Below are 24,961 nucleotides of genomic sequence, written 5' to 3'. Positions count from 1 at the left end.
CTGTTTAAGCCAAGACAAAGGAGGATTTCCGAAGCTCTCCGGTGTCCTCCAGTAATACTAGACGGCCTTTCAAAACCTATTTGGCATGTCTGAGCAGGCTAGAAGTTGAAGGGGGATGAACACCAGCCTATATCTGCTAGGAGCTAGGGGAATGGTATGGGGAGACTTCATTTATTTTGTGTAAATAAATTAAATGATCTTTCAACACGGCGACAGGGGATACAATTGTTTGCTTTAGCAAAGAATTTGCTCTCTAAACAGACCTGCAAAGAAAATACAAAAATCTATACAGGAACCATTGTGGCGTGTGCAAATATAGATGAAGCCATGTAACTTACTGATAAATATAGATTTCTCAACTGCAGAAGGGCTTGGAAAAATATAGCAGGATTTAAATTAATCAGTTAATTTCCTTCTGAGTGAGTTTCTGTGTATGTTGTTGCAGTCACCATGACAATGAACTTGCTGACTTTTGAGGGACCTCTGTTAAAGATAAATACCACCCAAAAATTATCTTTTGGTATTTGTTTCATTAGCCCATTGTTCATATAGTCCCAAAATGTTTTGCATGTCAACAAGCAAGTTTTCAAGATCTGCAACTTTCAAAATACAGCCGTTATGATGCATTTTGTCGGCTGTATTTCTGTATTTTGAAAGTTATATATCTTGAAAAACTTCACTGCTGACAAGCAAAACATTTTGGGACTATATCAACAATAGACTATTGAAACAAATAACAAAATATAGTTTCCTTTATCTTTTAACTCAGCAAGCTTTGTGGGTCAAGGTGAATCTGAAAGCAATATATATTTTACTGCAGGGTGTGACCTGGTTTTGTCATGAATTCATACGTTTACATTGAGATTAAAGGGAATAGTTGAGTATGCTATAAATGTTCTGGAGTGCCTGCATTGGCCCTGTGTGAGTCTCCTATTCAAACATAAGACTTGTACAAATGTTTACCTCAACTGGCCTGTGAGTCACTAAACTAGGCGTGGATTTCAACAGGTCTGCTTTAACACCTAGAGAAATATTTTCAAATGAAATAAAAGCAGGAAGTAATACAATGATGTCGTTTATTTGCGCTTATACCCATTAGATCGTGTTAAATTTCTCCTCATAAATCTATTTAAGTAGAAAAAAAGCTTAACACTGAGAAAGTTGCTAATTAAAACATGGAAAAAAACTCAAATCACACAAGTGCAACGAGACACAGGCCTACTTGACTAGTTGACATTTCCATAACATGGCATTGACATTTGCCAGCCGACCATTTGTCTGACCATTTACAACCAATTTGCCCACTTTTTCTACTAGCCACTTCCATTATGATGCACAGGCATGACACCAAAGCATCTGAATGTGACATTCTGTGAACAAGCAATCTTAAGAGGGCCTGAGCAGCGGGGAATCGCACTGGGAACAGACTGTCATTGACATCTAATTTCTAAAACCACCCCCACATCCTCGCAAACAAGACAAAAAGCATCTGTTGGCACAGCAATAAAGTGGCAAGCAGAGGCAAACAACAAAAGGGCCTCTCGTCAACCCAACATGGAGGAGCCACTCAGTGGAGACAAAGGAAGCCTCAACAGTGAATACAGGTGGTCAGGCAGTCACTAGACTAGTAGTCTAGTTCACAGGCAAGGCAAGTCCTGAAGATAATGAGGAAAGGGCAATGGAAATTATGATTTAGCCTTGAACAAGGACATGGTTACTCTTTGGCAGCTGGGGTTTTAATCATTAAGAGAATCTGACTGCCGATAGGTACTTATCACAGTAGGAGGCCTTTTCTTCTCTTGCTAGAACAAAAGACGTACCCGCTGCGTACCGACCTGGGACCGACGAACCTGTCATTTCTACTTGTAGAATCGCAATGCTCCTCAGTGGCCGACAACTTGACTTTGAGCCAATCAGAGAGCACGAACCTCCACGTTGGGGAACCGACAGGAGTGACAACAAAAAGGAAAAAATATGTGCTTAGCGAATTACATTATAACGGTTTAGCTAATGTTATCTTGCTAGCTAAATAATTGACTATTGGCTGGCACTGGCAGTATGGGATTATGGAGAGTGAATTAAATTGTTTCTTTGTCATCTTGCTAGCTAGTTATCTAGCTGTGGCCATCTGGCTAGTATCAACAACTGCTTTTTACAACAATAGCAACATTAGTACAGTTAGATAGTTAGCCAACATTGGATACCTACAAAGCAAAATACACAGGGACTCGCATTGCCAAACTAAGCTTAAGAATGCAACGCTACTGCCACCTTCTGGTTTGGAGTATTTTAACAAGAATGAGTGTTCAAAGTCTGTGCGGTGTGAACACAAAAGAGACTAACTGCTGACCCTGTTCAGAGGCGCTAAGTACTCTCTGCAAGCAAACATTATACAATCTTACTGGTGTGGGACCTATTAAGAGTCTTGGGTGGCCAAGGTTTCTTCTTAGTACCTTCAACCAAAATGAGTTTTACAGTACACTGTGGCTGTGATCGGCACTGTAGGCCTACTTTTAGCTTTCAAGTCCTAGGTGCATTCTTTCACTGATTAGCTAAAACTGTACAAAGTAATACCCATAGGCCCACATGGCCAGCTATGCCCTTTGAATCCGTAATTTCAGTGATGTAGGCCTGCAGTAACAAAAATCAATAGTGCGCAGGAATAGCTAACAATTCAGTCTGAACTAAAACTGTAGTCTAATGCAATGATCGCTTTTATGATTGAGCTGATGTACTATGCAGAAATCGCTCCGTCCTTTCCTGGTTGCTAAAATTCTAATAGTTCGCCTAATTTCAGTTTATGCGACAAAAAAAAAACAAGTAGAGTGTAGAGAATCACTGTACCATCTAAACTGCTGTGAAATATATTTTTCATACGCAAAATGATTGTACTTTCAGCTGTTTGAAACTTGTGTACAAAACCGAAAGTAAAAGATGCAAAAACAAAACTTGAGAACGGGAAGCATAGAAATAGAGCACATAGAACAGTTCTAATGCTTCTTAGACATGCTTTCAAGACCTATAATACACATTTCTGTGAATTTTGTCAGGTCGCCCAATTTTGGCCACATATTGCAGCTTTTAAAGGCCAATAATAATCAATGTATTAAATAAAAAAATCGATACAGTTACATATCGGGATATTATTTTTGACGATATATCGTATTGTATCGTTTTGACAGTATCGCAATAATATTTTTGCGCTAGTTGGCTGTACCTGCACCAAAACCTCTGTATTTTTCCTTCATAGCTTGTTCTCAATCTTTTTAAATAGGGAGCCAATTTGTTTTTAGCACTTTTATCTCCCTGACTGATCAAAACTCGTTTTCATGCTCTCTCATCTCTCTGCAGCAGACATATGGTAAGCAATATGTTTGGAACATCAAATCGCAATAAAATCACAGTATAGAATCGCAATACATATATAGAATCGCGAGAATCGTAATACATATTGTATTGGCACCTAAGTATCGTGATAATATCGTATCGTGAGGTCCCTGGCAATTCCCAGCCCTATTCATCTCCCATTTATGTCTCAACTAATCCAAAAGTAGACTAACACAGGACAGTAGCTTTATTTCAGATTCAAGAATGGCAGCGATCTATGGGTTTACCCAGTTTTTTTGCCCAGAGTAGTCTAGAGCATGAAGCCGAGAGGAATTCCGGCTTTCCTTACAGAACAATTGGTGTATTGATAAGCAAAATCCTTTACAGTTGAGAGTGCAAACAAAGGCCAGGCTGAGGGGACCCCTTGTGTTCTTCTATAAGAAGAAAGTATTAAAAAGTATTAAAAAGACGTAAGATAAAGACTAACTCTGTTTACAGTGGGAAGGTATCTTGTCGTTTTACACATTAGCAACAGTGGGGGTAGGCTAGGGTGGGGAAGTTGTCAGATTTACATTAAACAACATTTCTTCCACAGAAACCATGACACACGATCGATCAGCTTCAGAAGAGCTATAACTGTACACAATAATTTGCCTCAAGAAATCGCTAGAACTGTTATGCTTAGAGCCTGACCGATATGGGATTTTTGGGTCAAATACCGATTCTAGGGAGGCAAAAGTCAACGATTACGATATACAGTGAGGGAAAAAAGTATTTGATCCCCTGCTGATTTTGTACGTTTGCCCACTGACAAAGAAATGATCAGTCTATAATTTTAATGGTAGGTTTATTTGAACAGTGAGAGACAGAATAACAACAAAAAAATCCAGAGAACCGGATGTCAAAAATGTAATAAATTGATTTGCATTTTAATGAGGGAAATAAGTATTTGACCCCCTCTCAATCAGAAAGATTTCTGGCTCCCAGGTGTCTTTTATACAGGTAACGAGCTGAGATTAGGAGCACACTCTTAAAGGGAGTGCTCCTAATCTCAGTTTGTTACCTGTATAAAAAGACACCTGTCCACAGAAGCAATCAATCAATCAGATTCCAAACTCTCCACCATGGCCAAGACCAAAGAGCTCTCCAAGGATGTCAGGGACAAGATTGTAGACCTACACAAGGCTGGAATGGGCTACAAGACCATCGCCAAGCAGCTTGGTGAGAAGGTGACAACAGTTGGTGTGATTATTCGCAAATGGAAGAAACACAAAATAACTGTCAATCTCCCTCGGCCTGGGGCTCCATGCAAGATCTCACCTTGTGGAGTTGCAATGATCATGAGAATGGTGAGGAATCAGCCCAGAACTACACGGGAGGATCTTGTCAATGATCTCAAGGCAGCTGGGACCATAGTCACCAAGAAAACAATTGGTAACACACTACGCCGTGAAGGACTGAAATCCTGCAGCGCCCGCAAGGTCCCCCTGCCCAAGAAAGCACATATACAGGCCCGTCTGAAGTTTGCCAATGAACATCTGAATGATTCAGAGGAGAACTGGGTGAAAGTGTTGTGGTCAGATAAGACCAAAATCGAGCTTTTGGCATCAACTCAACTCGCCGTGTTTGGAGGAGGAATGCTGCCTAGGACCCCAAGAACACCATCCCCACCATCAAACATGGAGGTGGAAACATTATGCTTTGGGGTGTTTTTCTGCTAAGGGGACAGGACAACTTCACCGCATCAAAGGGATGATGGACAGGGCCATGTACCGTTAAATCTTGGGTGAGAACCTCCTTCCCTCAGCCAGGGCATTGAAAATGGTTCATGGATGGGTATTCCAACATGACAATGACCCAAAACACATGGCCAAGGCAACAAAGGAGTGGCTCAAGAAGAAGCACATTAAGGTCCTGGAGTGGCCTAGCCAGTCTCCAGACCTTAATCCCATAGAAAATCTGTGGAGGGAGCTGAAGTTTCGAGTTGCCAAACGTCAGCCTCGAAACCTTAATGACTTGGAGAAGATCTGCAAAGAGGAGTGGAACAAAATCCCTCCTGAGATGTGTGCAAACCTGGTGGCCAACTACAAGAAATGTCTGACCTCTGTGATTGCCAACAAGGGTTTTGCCACCAAGTACTAAGTCATGTTTTGCAGAGGGGTCAAATACTTATTTCCCTAATTAAAATGCGAATCTATTTATAACATTTTTGACATGCGTTTCTCTGGATTTTTTTGTTGTTATTCTGTCTCTCACTGTTCAAATAAACCTACCATTAAAATTATAGACTGATCATGTCTTTGTCAGTGGGCAAACGTACAAAATCAGCAGGATATCAAATACTTTTTCCCCTCACTGTATCTGCTGATAAAACATTTTTTACTCTAAATTATGATTTCAGAACTACACTGCTCAAAAAAATAAAGGGAACACTTAAACAACACAATGTAACTCCAAGTCAATCACACTTCTGTGAAATCAAACTGTCAACTTAGGAAGCAACACTGATTGACAATAAATTTCACATGCTGTTGTGCAAATGGAGTAGACAACAGGTGGAAATTATAGGCAATTAGCAAGACAACCCCAATAAAGGACTGGTTTTGCAGGTGATGACCACAGACCACTTCTCAGTTCCTATGCTTCCTGGCTGATGTTTTGGTCACTTTTGAATGCTGGCGGTGCTTTCACTCTAGTGGTAGCATGAGACGGAGTCTACAACCCACACAAGTGGCTTAGGTAGTGCAGCTCATCCAGGATGGCACATCAATGCGAGCTGTGGCAAGAAGGTTTGCTGTGTCTGTCAGCGTAGTGTCCAGAGCATGGAGGCGCTACCAGGAGACAGGCCAGTACATCAGGAGACGTGGAGGAGGCCGTAGGAGGGCAACAACCCAGCAGCAGGACTGCTACCTCCGCCTTTGTGCAAGGAGGAGCAGGAGGAGCACTGCCAGAGCCCTGCAAAATGACATCAAGCAGGCCACAAATGTGCATGTGTCTGCTCAAGCGGTCAGAAACAGACTACATGAGGGTGGTATGAGGGCCCGACGTCCACAGGTGGGGGATGTGCTTATAGCCCAACACCGTGCAGGACGTTTGGCATTTGCCAGAGAACACCAAGATTGGCAAATTCGCCACTGGCGCTCTGTGCTCTTCACAGATGAAAGCAGGTTCACACTGAGCACATGTGACAGACGTGACAGAGTCTGGAGACGCCGTGGAGAACGTTCTGCTGCCTGCAACATCCTCCAGCATGACCGGTTTGGCGGTGGGTCAGTCATGGTGTGGGGTGGCATTTCTTTGGGGGGCCGCACAGCCCTCCATGTGCTCGCCAGAGGTAGCCTGACTGCCATTAGGTACCGAGATGAGATCCTCAGACCCCTTGTGAGACCATATGCTGGTGCGGTTGGCCCTGGGTCCTCCTAATGCAAGACAATGCTAGACCTCATGTGGCTGGAGTGTGTCAGCAGTTCCTGCAAGAGGAAGGCATTGATGCTATGGACTGGCCTGCCCGTTCCCCAGACCTGAATCCAATTGAGCACATCTGGGACATCATGTCTCGCTCCATCCACCAATGCCACGTTGCACCACAGACTATCCAGGAGTTGGCGGATGCTTTAGTCCAGGTCTGGGAGGAGATCCCTCAGGAGACCATCCGCCACCTCATCAGGAGCATGCCCAGGCGTTGTAGGGAGGTCATACAGGCACGTGGAGGCCACACACACTACTGAGCCTCATTTTGACTTGTTTTAAGGACATTACATCAAAGTTGGTACACACGCTAGCAGTTCATTATGAAAAGGTTCTTACTGAAAACCATCATGTAAATTACACTGTTATTCGATACAAAATGTATTGGCTATACATTTCAACTGCAAATGGCATGCGCTGTTGACTGAAAACGATAATACAGGGGAAAAAAATATATATATATAAACAAATAAATAAAAAAAAACATTGTAAAGTGGTTGTCCCACTGGCTATCATAAAGTGAATGCACCAATTTGTAAGTCGCTCTGGATAAGAGCGTCTGCTAAATGACATAAATGTAAAATGCTTGCCACACTGGTTTTAGTCACACGTTCTAATTTAGCTAGCTAACAATCTTATCTCATCATGAATGAAGCACATGGCCTGAATGATAGATCTGCGTCAACTAAATAAATTAACCCACTAACATAATAAAGCCCAGATAGTAACAGTGTTATTTTTGTATTAAGGAGTCTGTTGGCGCCAGTCCAGTGTTTGCACATAAGTAGCACAGATTGTAGAGTGAGGCTGTGACGTGGTGATTGGGGGAGGGGAGGTTGAGCGTGAACTGTCCGGAATCAAAGATTGTCTTTTATATTGACAAGATAGTCAAGTGACTGCTCTAACAATGGAAGTACATGTACTCAAAGATGAAAGGCAAGCGGGAGGAGGCGAGATCAGGTAGGACCATTCTAGCCAATGAGAGGGCAGATGTGTGTGAACAACATCGCTCTTGCTGCTGGTGACTCTCAGATCCACCTCTATGCAGACGACACCATTTTGTATACATCTAGCCCTTCATTGGACACTGTGTTAACAAACCTCCAAACGAGCTTCAATGCCATACAACAATCTTTCAGTAGCCTCCAACTGCTCTTAAACACTAGTAAAACTAAATGCATGCTTTTCAATCGAATGCTGCTGGCACCCGCCCACCCGACTAGAATCACCACTCTCGACGGGTCTGACCTAGAGTATGTGGACAACTACAAATATCTAGGTGTCTGGTTAGACTGTAAACTCAACTTCCAGACTCACATAAAGAATCTCCAATCCAAAGTTAAATCTAGAATCGGCTTCCTATTTCGCAACAAAGCCTCCTTCACTCATGCTGCCAAACATGCCCTCGTAAAACTGACTATCCTACCGATCCTTGACTTCGGCGATGTCATTTACAAAATAGCCTCCAACACTCTACTCAGCAAATTGGATGTAGTCTATCACAGTGCCATCCGTTTTGTCTTCAAAGCCCCATACACTACCCACCACTGTGACCTGTACGCTCTTGTTTGCTGGTCCTCACTACATGTTCGTCGTCAAACCCACTGGCTCCAGGCCATCTATAAATCACTGCTAGGCAAATCCCCGCCTTATTTTAGCTCATTGGTCACCATAGCAGCACCCACCCGTAGTCTGCGCTCCAGCAGGTATATCTCACTGGTCATTCCCAAAGCCAACACCTCCTTTGGCCGCCATTCCTTCCAGTTCTCTGCTGCCAATGACTGGAACGAATTGCAAAAATCTCTGAAGCTGGAGACACTTATCTCCCTCACTAACTTTAAGCATCAGTTGTCAGAGCACCTTACCGATCACTGCACCTGTACACAGCCCATCTGAAATTAGCCTACCCAACTACCTCATCCCTATATTGTTATTTATTTTGCTCTTTTGCACCCCAGTATCTCTATTTGCACATAATCTCTTGCACATCTAGCATTCCAGTGTTAATACTATTGTAATTATTCTGCACTATAGCCTATTTATTGCCTTACCTCCATAACTTGCTACATTTGCACACACTGTATATATATTTTCTGTTGTATTTTTGACTTTATGTTTTTTACCCCATATGTAACTCTGTGTTGTTTTTATTGCACTGCTTTGCTTTATCTTGGCCAGGTCGCAGTTGTAAATTTATCATTGGCTGACTGCTCCCAACTCAAAGGAATCACCATCCAGTTGACTACTTTAAAATGGTGGAAGCCCTCAATGGCAATTTCAACAGGTTATATCCATGAGTCCTCCATCTATCTCTGACAACTGGCACAACTCCGATAGTCTTTTGTTTTCCAAAGTTGTCGAAATGCCACGTGTCCACTTATATCCGTGCATTCGAAAAAACCAAACCTAACCATTCTGAAACTTCTATTCGATCAAATAAGCCTCATGTAGCAATAAAAAAAAATTGTTGACCAAATTCAACGCTCATTAACCTAGGAAGAGTGATGCCAGTAAAGTGGAGGGCTGACAAGAGAAGGACTCGAGAGGGAGAACACAGACAACTAAGATAGGGAAAAGGGGCTGTGTTGGGAGACATATTTCTTGTTGAAATGTGAATGAAAGCTCATGACTGTTCTAAAAAGAGGATCGTCTTTGATCAGCAATTCAAAAGTTCTGGAGAAGAAGACATGCATGTTCAACAAATCAAGCATTGATTGAATCATAGAATTCCTGCCTGGCTTACAATTGCTGAACCATGAATGGCCAGAACTAAACAAGGACTTTTTATCACATACTAAGAGAAAGTAAAATGTAATATTCATCATGTAATTATATGCACATTGCACTCATATATTCCGACACTCAAAGATGCAGTCGGCTGGTTTTGGAGGAAATGTGAAATCCGCATTTACATTTCCAAACATTCTGACAAGCCACACTGTGGTTTCCTAGGGTCTCTAACATGTCATTAGAACACGAGTTGTGTGTTATCACTGCAAGCTTGGACTTGTAAGCAGACAAACCTCATAAGACCAAAGTTTTTCAACAAACAGATCTGGGACCTTTCTGTAGATGACTACCGAGGGGGACATTCCAGGGGGTCAGCAGGGGGCGTCTTTGAAAAGGCAGTAGATTCATATCATAGCATGACGTCACTGTCACAAGTGGAAATATCTTTGTTGAGCTTATGATCTGTTAAATCACATAGGCAATTTCTATACTCATAAGCCGTGAACATAGGACGAAAACAGATGGTAGCTTTTTCCGAAGACAATCTCATGAATCTTTTTTAACACAGAAGATATCCTTCCTTAAGAACATAACAGTCAAGAGGAAGAATCCCACACACTGCCATTAATTCAATATATATAACATTTTGTCCTTGACGGTCTGTGGCTGTTGGAAGACTCTTTCCGACATTTTCAGTGCCAGGTGGTTTCTGCCATAGCTCCCCTCTCGACACTACCTACAATGTTTGACAACAGTTTATTTTGGCAATGAAGCTCTTTATCTAATTCCCCAGAGTGATATGAACATGTTAGTTGTTACCATAGACTTCCAGTCATTGCGCTAACAATAGTTAGCATTGGCTTGCAAAACTACCTATAACTTCCTTCATACTGGATGCAGAGAGTGGTATCCACGAGTTCATTGGACTCTGGGGAAGTAGATGCATTTATTTGTCAACCATAACAATGGATTATAGAGAATTAATAATATGTGGTTATAGGCTAGTTTTTTGAAAGTGGCCATGATATGGTGGCTTCCCACCCCTTGAGACGAGGCCAGTTCTTTTGATGTCAAATTCCTTTGAATGTATTATTGTTGACATCCTTGGGTTAAACAAAGGTGGTATCCTTCACTGTTGGCTAATTGATGAAGGGTCTTTCAACACACCTCTCAGTTGTCAGAGATGAGAGGTGATAAAACGTACGATTAGTGATTGGATTTGGGATAAGGTTTCATTGACATCCCACAAAGTTGATGGCTTCAGGCTGAGTGTGTTAGCATCAAGAGCGAGGATGTAAGTGAAAATTGTGCCGAAAGTCGGAGCGCCTTCCTGGGAGAAAAGTCTCAGTCATACCCAATCTCTTATTCAATCTCTGCAGACTGAATCTCTTATTGAATAAGAGAATCCCTTCAGAATCTCTTGTTCAATCTCTGAGGCAGAAAAGATTCAGCAAGGGCACTCAGATCTACAGCTGCACCATTGAGAGCATCTTGACTGGCTGCATCCCTGCTTGGTATGGCAACTGCTTGGCATCTGACCACAAGGCGCTACAGAGGGTAGTGCGTACGGCCGAGTACATCACTGGTGCAGAGCTCCTTGCCATCCAGGACCTCTGCACCAGGCGGTGTCAGAGGAAGGCCCTAAAAATGGTCAAAGGCTCCAGCCACCCAAGTCATAGACTGTTTCTCTGACACCGCACGGCAAGCAGTACCGATGCACAAAGTCTGGAACCAACAGGACCCTGAACAGCTTCTACCCCCAAGCCATAGGACTGCTAAATAGTTTGTTAAATAGTTAACCAATAGCTACCTGGACTTTCTGCATTTACCCTTTTTACACCAACTCCTTTGACTCATCACATATGCTGCTGCTACTGTTTATTATCTATCCTGTTGCCTTGTCACTTTATCCCTACCTACAGTGCCTTCGGAAAGTATTCAGACCCCTTGACTTCTTCCACATTTTGTTACGTTACAGCCTTAATCTAAAATGGATTACATTTTTTTTTTAAATCTCAGCAATCTTCACACAATACCCCATAATGACGAAGCGAAAACAGGTTTTTAGAAATTGTTGCTAATTTATTCAAAATAAAAAACAGAAATACCTTATTTACATAAGTATTCAGACCCTTTGTTATGAGACTCGAAATTGAGCTCAGGTGCATCCTGTTTCCATTGATCATCCTTGAGATGTTTCTACAACTTGATTGGAGTCCAACCTGTGGTAAATTCAATTGATTGGACATGATTTGGAAAGGCACACACCTATCTATATAAGGTCCCACAGTTGACAGTGCATGTCAGTGCAAAAACCAAGCCATGAGGTCAAAGGAATTGTCCGCAGAGCTCTGAGACAGGATTGTGTCGAGGCACAGATCTGGGGTAGGGTACCAAAACGTTCTGCAGCATTGAAGGTACAAGAACACAGTGGCCTCCATCATTCTTAAATGGAAGATGTTTGGAACCAGCTGGCCACCTTGCCAAACTGAGCAATTGGGGGAGAAGGTCCTTGGTCAGGGAGGTGACCAAGAACCTGATGGTCACTCTGACAGAGCTCTAGAGTTCCGCTGTGGAGAAGGGAGAACCTTCTGGAGGGACAACCATCTCTGCAGCACTCCACCAATCAGGCCTTTATGGTACAGTGGCCAGACGGAAGCAACTCCTCAGTAAAAAGGCACATGACTGCCCGCTTGGAGTTTGCCAAAAGGCACCTAAAGACTCTCAGACCACGAGAAACAAGATTCTCTGGTCTGATGAAACCAAGATTGAACTCTTTGGCCTGAATGCCAAGCGTGACGTCTGGAGGAAACCTGGCACCATCCCTACGGTGAAGCATTGTGGTGGCAGCATCATGCTGTGGGGATGTTTTTCAGCGGCAGGGACTTGTTGACTAGTCAGGATCGAGGCAAAGATTAACGGAGCAAAGTACAGAGAGATCCTTGATGAAAACCTGCTCCAGAGCGCTCAGGACCTCAGACTGGGGCGAAGTTCACCTTCCAACAGGACAACGACCCTAAGCACACAGCCAAGACAACGCAGGAGTGGCTTGGGGACAAATCTCTGAATGTCCTTGAGTGGCCCAGCCAGAGCCCGGACTTGAACCCGATCGAACATCTCTGGAGACCTGAAAATAGATGTGCAGCAACGCTCCCCATCCAACCTGACAGAGCTTGAGAGGATCTGCAGAGAAGAATGGAAGAAACTCCCCAAATACAGGTGTGCCAAGCTTGTATCGTCATACCAAAGAAGACTCAATGCTGTAATCGCTGTCAAAGGTGCTTCAACAAAGTACTGAGTAAAGGGTGTGAATACTTATGTAAATGTAATATTTCAGTTTTTTATTTTTAATAAATTAGCAAAAATGTCTAAACCTGTTTTTGCTTTGTCATTATGGGTATTGTGTGTAGATTGATGAGGGGAAAAAATAATGTAATCAATTATAGAATAAGGCTGTAAGGTAACAACATGTGGAAAAAGTCAAGGGGTCTGAATACTTTCCGAAGGCACTGTATATGTACATATCTACCTCAATTACCTCGTAACCCTGCACATCGACTCGATACTGGTACCATGTGTATATAGCCAAGATATCGTTACTCATTGTGTATTTATTCCTTGTGTAATTAGTTTTCTATTATTTATTTTTCTCTCTGCATTGTTGGGAACGGCCACGTAAGTAAGCATTTCACTGTTAGTCTACACAAATAAAATTTGATTTGAAAACTGGGGTGATGATTGTCACCCTTTCTAATGGCTGAGAACTCTGATTTTTCAAGCCCTCAGCTTACGAAAGGCCTAATTATTTCAGAAAATCATTAGAAAAACATAATTAGTTCAGCCAAATGAGTAGAAATAGCCTAAACTCAACTCTTGTCTGAATATGTTTAGCACCATTTACATTCTTAAGGGGAAAACAGCCAAATCAGACATTTAAAAGACATACATTTTCAAGTAATCTTTGGGTTGATATCATCGAGGTGTCATTTAGAAACTTCTCCCTCTACATGCTACTTATAAGGTATGTTCTTATTTGCACCTTTTCCAGGATTTGCTGGGATGATCTGCCTGTGTGATTTGGGCCTCCATCCCCTTACACCCAGTAGAGCATGGCCTGGGGGTGAGTAGCAGGGAATATTACGGGTTGTTGTGGGGTGTGGGTTAATGTCCAGGGGAAGGCCCCAAGCCACAGCATTGTCCAATTAGATTTCCTCCCATGACCTCATCATATGCTTTACGTGGGAGATGAACAATGACCGCTTTGACTTTTAATGTGTGGGCATGACAACTTTTTTTTCTTGTACACGATTTTCTCCATCTGCTCGGGAGATATGTAGAACATCTGTTTAACTCAACACTCCCACGGGCTGAACCAATACACGGACAGACATGCGGATAGGATACAGCGATCAATTTATTTCAGGGCATAATCCAATTCAGTTATCACCTCGCTAATATGATCACAGTAGGACCTAGTAACCTATTGGGCAAATGTATTCATATCAAATGATTATCAAATTCTAAAATGGCAACTAAAGCACTTTGGAAGTTGATTTTTACTTGCTTGTGTGCTTACACACTATGTAGCCTAGTCCTCACTGTCAAGTGTACAGTGGGGAAAAAAAGTATTTAGTCAGCCACCAATTGTGCAAGTTCTCCCACTTAAAAAGATGAGAGAGGCCTGTAATTTTCATCATAGGTACACGTCAACTATGACAGACAAATTGAGAAAAAAAATCCAGAAAATCACATTGTAGGATTTTTCATGAATTTATTTGCAAATTATGGTGGAAAATAAGTATTTGGTCACCTACAAACAAGCAAGATTTCTGGCTCTCACAGACCTGTAACTTCTTCTTTAAGAGGCTCCTCTTTCCTCCACTCGTTACCTGTATTAATGGCACCTGTTTGAACTTGTTATCAGTATAAAAGACACCTGTCCACAACCTCAAAGAGTCACACTCCAAACTCCACTATGGCCAAGACCAAAGAGCTGTCAAAGGACACCAGAAACAAAATTGTAGACCTGCACCAGGCTGGGAAGACTGAATCTGCAATAGGTAAGCAGCTTGGTTTGAAGAAATCAACTGTGGGAGCAATTATTAGGAAATGGAAGACATACAAGACCACTGATAATCTCCCTCGATCTGGGGCTCCACGCAAGATCTCACCCCGTGGGGTCAAAATGATCACAAGAACGGTGAGCAAAAATCCCAGAACCACACGGGGGGACCTAGTGAATGACCTGCAGAGAGCTGGGACCAAAGTAACAAAGCCTACCATCAGTAACACACTACGCCGCCAGGGACTCAAATCCTGCAGTGCCAGACGTGTCCCCCTGCTTAAGCCAGTACATGTCCAGGCCCGTCTGAAGTTTGCTAGAGTGCATTTGGATGATCCAGAAGAGGATTGGGAGAATGTCATATGGTCAGATGAAACCAAAATAGAACTTTTTGGTAAAAACTCAACTCGTCGTGTTTGGAGGACAAAGAATGCTGAGTTGCATCCAAAGAACACCATACCTACTGTGAAGCATGGGGGTGGAAACATCATGCTTTGGGGCTGTTTTTCTGCAAAGGGACCAGGACGACTGATCCGTGTAAAGGAAAGAATGAATGGGGCCATGTATCGTGAGATTTTGAGTGAAAACCTCCTTCCATCAGCAAGGGCATTGAAGATGAAACGTGGCTGGGTCTTTCAGCATGACAATGATCCCAAACACACCGCCCGGGCAACGAAGGAGTGGCTTCGTAAGAAGCATTTCAAGGTCCTGGAGTGGCCTAGCCAGTCTCCAGATCTCAACCCCATAGAAAATCTTTGGAGGGAGTTGAAAGTCCGTGTTGCCCAGCGACAGCCCCAAAACATCACTGCTCTAGAGGAGATCTGCATGGAGGAATGGGCCAAAATACCAGCAACAGTGTGTGAAAACCTTGTGAAGACTTACAGAAAACGTTTGACCTGTGTCATTGCCAACAAAGGGTATATAACAAAGTATTGAGAAACTTTTGTTATTGACCAAATACGTATTTTCCACCATAATTTGCAAATAAATTCATTCAAAATCCTACAATGTGATTTTCTCATTTTGTCTGTCATAGTTGACGTGTACCTATGATGAAAATTACAGGCCTCTCTCATCTTTTTAAGTGGGAGAACTTGCACAATTGGTGGCTGACTAAATACTTTTTTTCCCCCACTGTATACCCAACCCCCCCCCCGTCTATGTAATCAAAGAAAAAAAGCGTGAGCTGCAGGGGAGAAGATGGCCGTGTGCTTCTGCATTCAACAGGAGAAGAGAAAAGGCCAACTCATTAGGGCTATTTTCCTTTTCTCTAACAGGTGTCATGTCAGGTCAGAGTCTGACAAGTAAAACCTCCCGAGATAAAAACCTGAACAAATTGAGAGTTCTAGTCGGAAAGGATGGGGGAGGGCAACATTACAATTGAGGAATCTGAGGAATGTGCCTGAGTTCATCATCTGAAGGGCAGATAGCCCGTTACTAACTGCCTCTATGAGAACTGTCAGATGGGTGTAAAGATCCCCCCCTCATCCGGGCAGGTCCAGCGATTCACAGGGAGCCCCCTCCCTGTCTGAAAGAGTTGCTTTCCCAGCATTCTGATACATTCTGTTGCTTGTAAAAACAATTGGGCAATGTTTATATGATCCCCTTTCAAACAGCCCCATTTTTACCTCTCTTGTCGACATTCACCTTTTATTTAGCCATTGCTTAGCGGCAAATGAGCAAGAAACATTCAAAGAGGTTAATCGAACTCAACCAAAACAATGGAATTGCAATGGAAATGCGTCAGGAAAAGGGGCGTGGGGGAAAGATCCAGAGTCTCCTCATTGCCCCCCAGCAAAATTAGCCTACATTCAGGTTGTTTATACAGTGGGGAAAAAAAGTATTTAGTCAGCCACCAATTGTGCAAGTTCTCCCACTTAAAAAGATGAGAGAGGCCTGTAATTTTCATCATAGGTACACGTCAACTATGACAGACAAATTGTGAGAAAAAAAAATTCAGAAAATCACATTGTAGGATTTTTTATGAATTTATTTGCAAATTATGGTGGAAAATAAGTATTTGGTCAATAACAAAAGTTTCTCAATACTTTGTTATATACCCTTTGTTGGCAATGACACAGGTCAAACGTTTTCTGTAAGTATTCACAAGGTTTTCACACACTGTTGCTGGTATTTTGGCCCATTCCTCCATGCAGATCTCCTCTAGAGCAGTGATGTTTTGGGGCTGTCGCTGGGCAACACAGACTTTCAAGATTTTCTATGGGGTTGAGATCTGGAGACTGGCTAGGCCACTCCAGGACCTTGAAATGCTTCTTACGAAGCCACTCCTTCGTTGCCCGGGCGGTGTGTTTGGGATCATTGTCATGCTGAAAAACCCAGCCACGTTTCATCTTCAATGCCCTTGCTGATGGAAGGTGGTTTTCACTCAAAATCTCATGATACATGGCCCCATTCATTCTTTCCTTTACACGGATCAGTCGTCCTGGTCCCTTTGCAGAAAAACAGCCCCAAAGCATGATGTTTTCACCCCCATGCTTCACAGTAGGTATGGTGTTCTTTGGATGCAACTCAGCATTCTTTGTCCTCCAAACACGACGAGTTGAGTTTTTACCAAAAAGTTATATTTTGGTTTCATCTGACCATATGACATTCTCCCAATCCTCTTCTGGATCATCCAAATGCACTCTAGCAAACTTCAGACGGACCTGGACATGTCCTGGCTTAAGCAGGGGGACACGTCTCGCACTGCAGGATTTGAGTCCCTGGCGGCGTAGTGTGTTACTGATGGTAGGCTTTGTTACTTTGGTCCCAGCTCTCTGCAGGTCATTCACTAGGTCCCCCCGTGTGGTTCTGGGATTTTTGCTCACCGTTCTTGTGATCATTTTGACCCCACGGGGTGAGATCTTGCGTGGAGCCCCAGATCGAGGGAGATTATCAGTGGTCTTGTATGTCTTCCATTTCCTAATAATTGCTCCCACAGTTGATTTCTTCAAACCAAGCTGCTTACCTATTGCAGATTCAGTCTTCCCAGCCTGGTGCAGGTCTACAATTTTGTTTCTGGTGTCCTTTGACAGCTCTTTGGTCTTGGCCATAGTGGAGTTTGGAGTGTGACTGTTTGAGGTTGTTGACAGGTGTCTTTTATACTGATAACAAGTTCAAACAGGTGCCATTAATACAGGTAACGAGTGGAGGACAGAGGAGCCTCTTAAAGAAGTAGTTACAGGTCTGTGAGAGCCAGAAATCTTGCTTGTTTGTAGGTGACCAAATACTTATTTTCCACCATAATTTGCAAATAAAATCATTAAAAATCCTACAATGTGATTTTCTGGATTTTTTTCTCAATTTGTCTGTCATAGTTGACATGTACCTATGATGAAAATTACAGGCCTCTCTCATCTTTTTAAGTGGGAGAACTTGCACAATTGGTGGCTGACTAAATACTTTTTTTCCCCACTGTATGTGTATTCAACACAATGTTGAGGTAAAAATCCAAGTATAATGCTTGTATGGATTTCAACACTAACACATGTTCATGTCATCGTTACCAATCAACTGCATTACAGTTAAAAACAACTGACTACGATCTCCGATTTCTGTATGCTAGCTATGCTAACCAACTTATAAGAAAGAGAGTTAGCATTTAGCAGTCACTTCTTCTAAAAATGAAAAGGGATAACTTCTACATGTTATGCAGCGAAAACAGCCAAATACATCTAAGTAACCACATTGTGGGCCTGTTACAATACATAAATCATGACGGATTTGACGAATATCCACTTTGTTAGATCAGATGTTGAATGTGTGTCAATCTGGTCAATGGAACGTCTGCATTGACTCCTTTAACGCCTCTATTAATCAAGTTCTAAATTCCTCCGATAGGACAGAATGCACTGCGTTCGTTTCTTCACATTCACGACAGTAAGTTAGCAGCTCGCCATACATGATTTTCCTTTTATGGGGAATAAAAAGTTGGTTACTGTTAAATTCAAAACGTTTTCAGATATGCTCTGGTAATTATATGTTCTGCTAACAAGCTAGCAACAAACCAAAACGTTGTCTAGAAAGTTGCTTTTAGTTGCCTGACTTGCTAGATTGAGAAAAATAAAAATAAAAATTGTAATGCAATTTTTTTAACAGGTGAAGTTGCTGTTTGAAACAGGCTGCTGCATGCAGACTGCCATTTTGTTTATACTTTTTCATAAATGACAACGACAAGTTTGATGACGTCGGACAACAACAATAGAATGTTCACGATGCGTGCCAAAGCCGGTAAGATGAAAGGGGACATTTATACTGAGGGGTTGGCGGGACTAGGTCGGTTGGTGGAAATAAACTAGGCTTTGTTGCCGGCAATACCTTTCAGATATAAAGAAAAGTTGGCAGAATGCTAAAGTTGGCAGGTTTTCTTCTTGGTTTGAAAGGGATATGAGAAACATCGCAATGATGCCAAAAAGCTGACAGCTCTTTATTTCCACCAAATCATTGCCCCTGTTGTACTTTAGGTGGTCAATCAAAATGTTCCGAACAGTTGAAATCCAAGGGACAACAACATGCAAACATGAAAAGGTTGCCATGCTATTATCTTTCAAACACTGCTGTACGTTGCAGAGGAAATCAGACTAACTAAGCCTGGGTTCTGAGTAACTTGGCTGGTATATTAGAGACATGTGGAATCCTGTAATACTGTTGATAGTTACACATTAATGTTCTTGTAAATATATAACCAAGTTTCAATTTGTTCCTTTCTCACATGACTTGGGCTACATGTTTTGCATTCTAGTTAAATTTGCCTAATTCTAGTCTAATTCAATTCAGTGGGAAACTTTTAGGACAAATGTAGGCTTATTTGTACTTATAAGCAATTCTTCACATGATAGTGGAATGCTGTTCCTATCAACTCAATCTCCCCCCTGCTTTAGCAGTAAACACAGAAGCAGCCTGCCTGCAGGAACAGATTGGTGGTGAGGGGATTAAAATCATTGCACATCCTCCCAAGACGGAGGTAGACTAGTCGTAGTGGACCATTGTTGAGGTGAGAATACTGAACAACAATGTAGTATCCTGGGGGGTGGGTGGAGGAGAGGTTCTCTGAGGTCACGTCCCAAATGGCACCCTATTCCCTATATAGTGCACTACTTTTGACCAGAACCCTTGGGAGCCCTGGTCAAAAGTAGTGCACTATATTGGGAATAGGGTGCCATTTGGGATACAACCAGTGTCCACCATGGGGTCTCCAATTAAGGAAGGCAGAGGAGGACAGGCAGGGACCAAGGGTGGAAGGGAGGTAATGATTGCTTTTAATGGTTAAAGACAGTGCCCCATCATTCATTCAAACTTTGGGCGGGATCTCATCTCCATAGTTACCAGTCTGAAAAGAAAAAGACTAGCTGTGCTATGCTGGCAAGCCTGTGACTGTCCCACTAGCTACTGTCCCTTGACTACTGAATTATTTTGGTAGGCTACATCATGGGAAGATCGAGGTAATCCGATAAATACAGAGATTTATTAAAATATGTATATGAGCAAACTAGGTTAATAAAACCTGTGAGAAAGTTTTACAGACAGTGCTGTAGGCCATTCTATTTATGCATTACCGGAAACAAACAAACAAAGTTACACAAAAACAGATTTATTTGGTTTCAAAATATTAAGAACTTAGCAAACTAAAACCCTACGCTGCTTTGTTTTGTCATTGATGTAGGCTTAGATCCATGGGGTCACAAAACGGAGACCCTGTTTGGCTAAGCTTTAATTGCTCAGGCCACCTAAGATGAAGCCACTCAGCCTATAGGCGTTACAACACGAGGATGACAGGCATTACAACACGAGGATGACAGGACAAACTAAAAATGGCCCGCGTTGCCCACCCCACCTAAATTAATCAAGACAAAAGATCTCAGTTAGACACAGCAGGAACAATTTGCTCACAACGTCGCTCCACAGCCCTCTGAATCCTATAGTTGGACAAGTGTAATCAATGTCTGTGGCTTTATGAAAACCTACTATGGAATAGGTAACTTACAGAACAACAAATGTATCTATACTGAACAAAAATATAAATGCAACATGTAAAGTGTTGGTTCCATGTTTCATGAGCTGAAATAAAAGATCCCAGAAATGTTCCATATGCACAGAAAGCTTATTTCTCAAAAATGTTGTGCACAAACTTGTTTACATCCCTGTTAGTGAGCATTGCTCCTTTGACAAGATAATCCGTCCTCTGTTGCTCAGCTGGTAGAGCACGGTGCTTGTAACGCCAAGGTAGTGGGTTCGATCCCCGGGACCACCCATACACAAAAAAAATATATATGTATGCACGCATGACTAAGTCGCTTTGGATAAAAGCGTCTGCTAAATGGCATATTATTATTATTATTATAAATTGTCACACAACACAATGCCACAGATGTCTCAAGTTGAGGGAGCATGCAATTTGCATGCTGACTGCAGGAATGTCCACCAGAGCTGTTGCCAGAGAATTGAACGTTCATTTCTCTACCATAAGCCGGCTCCAGCGTCGTTTTAGAGAATTTGGCAGTACGTCCAACCGGCCTCACAACCGCAGACCACGTATAAACACGCCAGCCCGGGACCTCGACATCTGGCTTCTTCACCTACGAGATAGTCTGAGACCAGCCATCCGGATGTTGAAATTGTGAGTCTGCACAACATAAGAATTTCTGCACAAACTGTCAGAAAACATCTCAGGAAAGCTCATCTGCGTGCTCGTGGTCCTCACTAACAGGGATATAAAAATAATTGTGCACAACATTTGAGAGAAATAAGCTTTTTGTGTGTATGGAACATTTCTGGGATCTTTTATTTCAGCTCATGAGACCAGCACTTTACATGTTGCGTTTATGTTTCTTTTAATTATATATTAACGTTAGTATGAATAGCCTAATGCCTCGAATCTTATAGCGCTGCACTGAATAGGCCACGTACAGTAGTCTGATGAATGCTCACTCACTGTCTGCCAATCTCTTTTAAAAACCACATCAGACAGACATCTCACCAGATATCTATTTCTAAAAAAGAAAGAAAGCCAAACAAGTCATAAAAATGGGCTTTTCTGCTCCGTATAACAATACGCATGCTGGTGGTATGCAGTGAGACTGCCAGGGGATTTGTAAATTACTATGTGGTTTTTCTTTCATCTGAAACATTTGGATTGTCTAAAATTGTAAAAATAAAACGTAATAATATATAACTGCTTGTACTGTGTAAGTGTAAAAGGTTATGCCAGTGTGCTTTGTTTCCTTGTTCAAATTAAATCACAATCTGATCACATTTGATCTTGAAAGACCCAGTGCAGTCAAAAACGTGATTTTCCTGTGTTTTATATACATTTCCACCCTAAGAGGTTGGAATTATATTGTGAAATTGTGAAAATCATGACAATGCCCTTTTAATGTAAGAGCTGTTTGAAAAGACTGCATGACATTTCAGTCTGTTTTGGTGGGATGGAGCTTTTGCCTTTCCATTGTGACATCACCATGCGGTAAATTAGTTAATAGACCAATAAGAAAGAGAGTTCCCACTCAGACCACTCCCAAACAGTCCTAGCACAATTCTTGCTTGAAGAATTGCTCTTTGCTATTAAGCTATTTTTGACCATTTTAATTGAAAACAGATCACAGTAAGGTACTTCATTGCTACCCAGAAATTTGATATTGAGATAAAAACAGCTGCATTGGACTTTCAAAATTGGGTACTTGTGAGGCTGACCATAAGGGATGTTAAATAATTAAGAAGTATGCCACAAAGATTAAATGGAAACATTCAAGGTCTGATAAGGCACATCTGGCAGTAGTGCTGCATACATCTGCAGTTTTCTTGAAGTTGCTCAAGCAAGGGCAGACTGAGGGCAAGCCAGCGATGGGTGTGATAAGTGTGTGATATGCTTTCCGCTTCAACTGTTCATGCAGAGAATTTACAGCAAACAAACAATGTAGTAGTATAGACTAATAGGCTCGTAAAATAACTCTGTTCTGCCACATCTGGTCTCTTGGCCCTCCCACCCCAACGGAAGAGCAGCTCCCGCTCAGACCTGAGCCTCCATTTGCCATTGAAATGCTCAGTCAGATCATGTTGGCGTGTTGATACAAATTTAAATCTTTACATACACAGCCCTGATTGGCGGATAGGATCGTCTAGACTCTAGCGCCTACTCTGCTTACCCCTTCAAAGTAGGAGGATACATATGCAAATAAAAGGTGAGTGGTCATTGGTCAGAATATTCAGAACAGATTGTGGTGTCATGATCTGGGCCAAAAACTCCATCCCACCTGAACAGGCTGAAGTTCCAGGCATTTTTGTTTTCAAACAGCTCTTACACAAAAAGGGCATTATCATCATTTTCACAATTTCAGAGTGTTATTTCGACCTCAGTGTGGTAATATCATAAAAAACAGGCAAATTACATTTGACTACACTGCCCCTTTAAAGAGTATCTTAAATAAATCCCACGGTGCTCCCCACCCCCCAAAAAAGAAAAGGCACTTGTCTTTTCCTCCTACCACTGACTTTGCTGATAACTACTTTATTAAGGGAAAATGTACTTGCTATAATTGTGATGTTGTTGTCTCACCTAGCTATCTTAAGATGAATATACTAATTGTAAGTCGCTCTGGATAAGAGTGTCTGCTAAATGACTAAAATGTAAATGTAAAATGAGGATCTCATTTAGAGGAAGACAGGAGTGGTAAGGGGTTTTGCCTCACTCCATTCCTCTCGACTTTGTCTGTACTTGCATAGCCAGCCTCATAGTTAAAGATAAATGTAAAAGCACTTCAAGAACAAAAATATATTCCAAAAGGGTGCTAGTGTTGACTCTACAAAGTATTAGCATTAATTGACCTAGATATTTCCGTTCCCTGACCTATCACCCAGACCCACAATCCATATAAGAATTGTTTAGAGGCACGGGCTTACCAGTGTTGAACTTGGGGAGAATTGAGGACAGACTTTAATGCATCAAAGTAAATCAAAAGATAATCAAACAAACATGGGTCTTTAGTTCTTACTATACAAAACCGTTTTCCCAGACGCATGTTTTAACATGGATGTCAGACATGTAACAGCTGCATAAACAGTTACTGAGTCACGCCAAACCTTATGTCCGGCCTCCTCAAATACCATTCTAATGGGGTTGACAGTGAGACTACCATCACTGCCTCTGGGTGGGAGTCGTAGCAAGAAATAATCCCTGATTTATGCATGAAATACTCCTCTACTTCCGATTTCCAGGCCTGCAGTTATCAATAACACATTTACACAGATAAAGGTGTCACAGACTAACTACAAACAACTGGCCTAATGTTGACAGTACAAACATACAGATTCAATCATTAGCTGTGTGGGGCTGTATGGGTTTTGAACACTACTCAAAAGGGAAGAATCTTGATCATCTAATAAAACAGGGCATCATGAAAGTTCACGTCCTTTGATGGAACGGCCTGTTCAGACAGGAAACAAAACTGTCACACACCCCAAGCCACCACCACAATCTCACTGAAGCATCAAAACGTAATAACTTGGGGATTCTCCGAAATGAACAAAACATTTGTGGGAAATTAATGAAGTTTGGAGGTCTTCTGTATTATCGCCCATCTCCATCAATTAATACAATTATAAAATGCAGCTGGAAAATATGACGTTTCCAAATATCACGTTTCTACCTGGGTTATGTATAAATCAGTTCAAGCCTGACACCATACCCATAATTATCTGTTTACTACTATTTGCAGTGTGCCTTGAAAGACCCCTCCCTCCCCCCCACAAGGGGATCCTTCCACACTCAGCACAGGCTAAAATTACCCTGCAAGCATCTGCATGCCTGTGTAATGCATCTCTTTCACAGACGCACACAGTCTAAAATAATAGAAAATCCTCTCCTTTAGGGATTTAATCATTTCCTGGCACAGCAAAATACCCATTTCTCAATGTAGACAACAACAACCTGGCCCCACCACACAGTTCAAGTGCACTTCCTATTTGTTTTTTGGGAGGTCAGTGTGTTGCCTAAGCCAAGTCTGTCAAGTCTATTTCCCACAGCCTTAGGTTCTGGCAGGGCGGAAGTGGATAGCAATGCAGGTTCAGTCAGTGTGTGGAAAGGGCGACAAGCGCAGTCACATAGCAAGGTCGCCAGCTACTAATGCTGTGTCAATATGGTAAGTCATATTAAAAACTGCTGGTCTGATTACACATTGGAGCGAAGATTACATGTCAATGCTTGGAAACACTGGCACACCCAGTAGCTCTTTCTAGGTAACCACTGGTCTAGGATATATAGATAAATATGAATGTTGTTTAAATAAGCACTTTTTTCAAAAATGTATTTAAGCCACAGTATATGTTTTGGATCCTGGGGTAAAGAACTTAAACTCTGCTGGTAGAAATTGGGATCTACCA

The 24,961-nt window shown here is 42.0% G+C and overlaps 1 protein-coding gene across 1 annotated transcript in view; it reads right to left on the bottom strand.

Annotated features, from left to right (window-relative positions):
- The window catches only part of LOC311146259 (laminin subunit gamma-1-like), a 95,106-nt gene that overhangs the window by 49,635 nt on the left and 20,510 nt on the right, over nucleotides 1–24,961 (bottom strand). The window lies entirely within an intron of this gene.

Source organism: Coregonus lavaretus (assembly GCF_964263955.1).
Source record: "Coregonus lavaretus genome assembly, chromosome: 19".
NCBI lineage: Eukaryota > Metazoa > Chordata > Actinopteri > Salmoniformes > Salmonidae > Coregonus > Coregonus lavaretus.
This window is presented reverse-complemented; position numbering and strand designations above follow the sequence as displayed.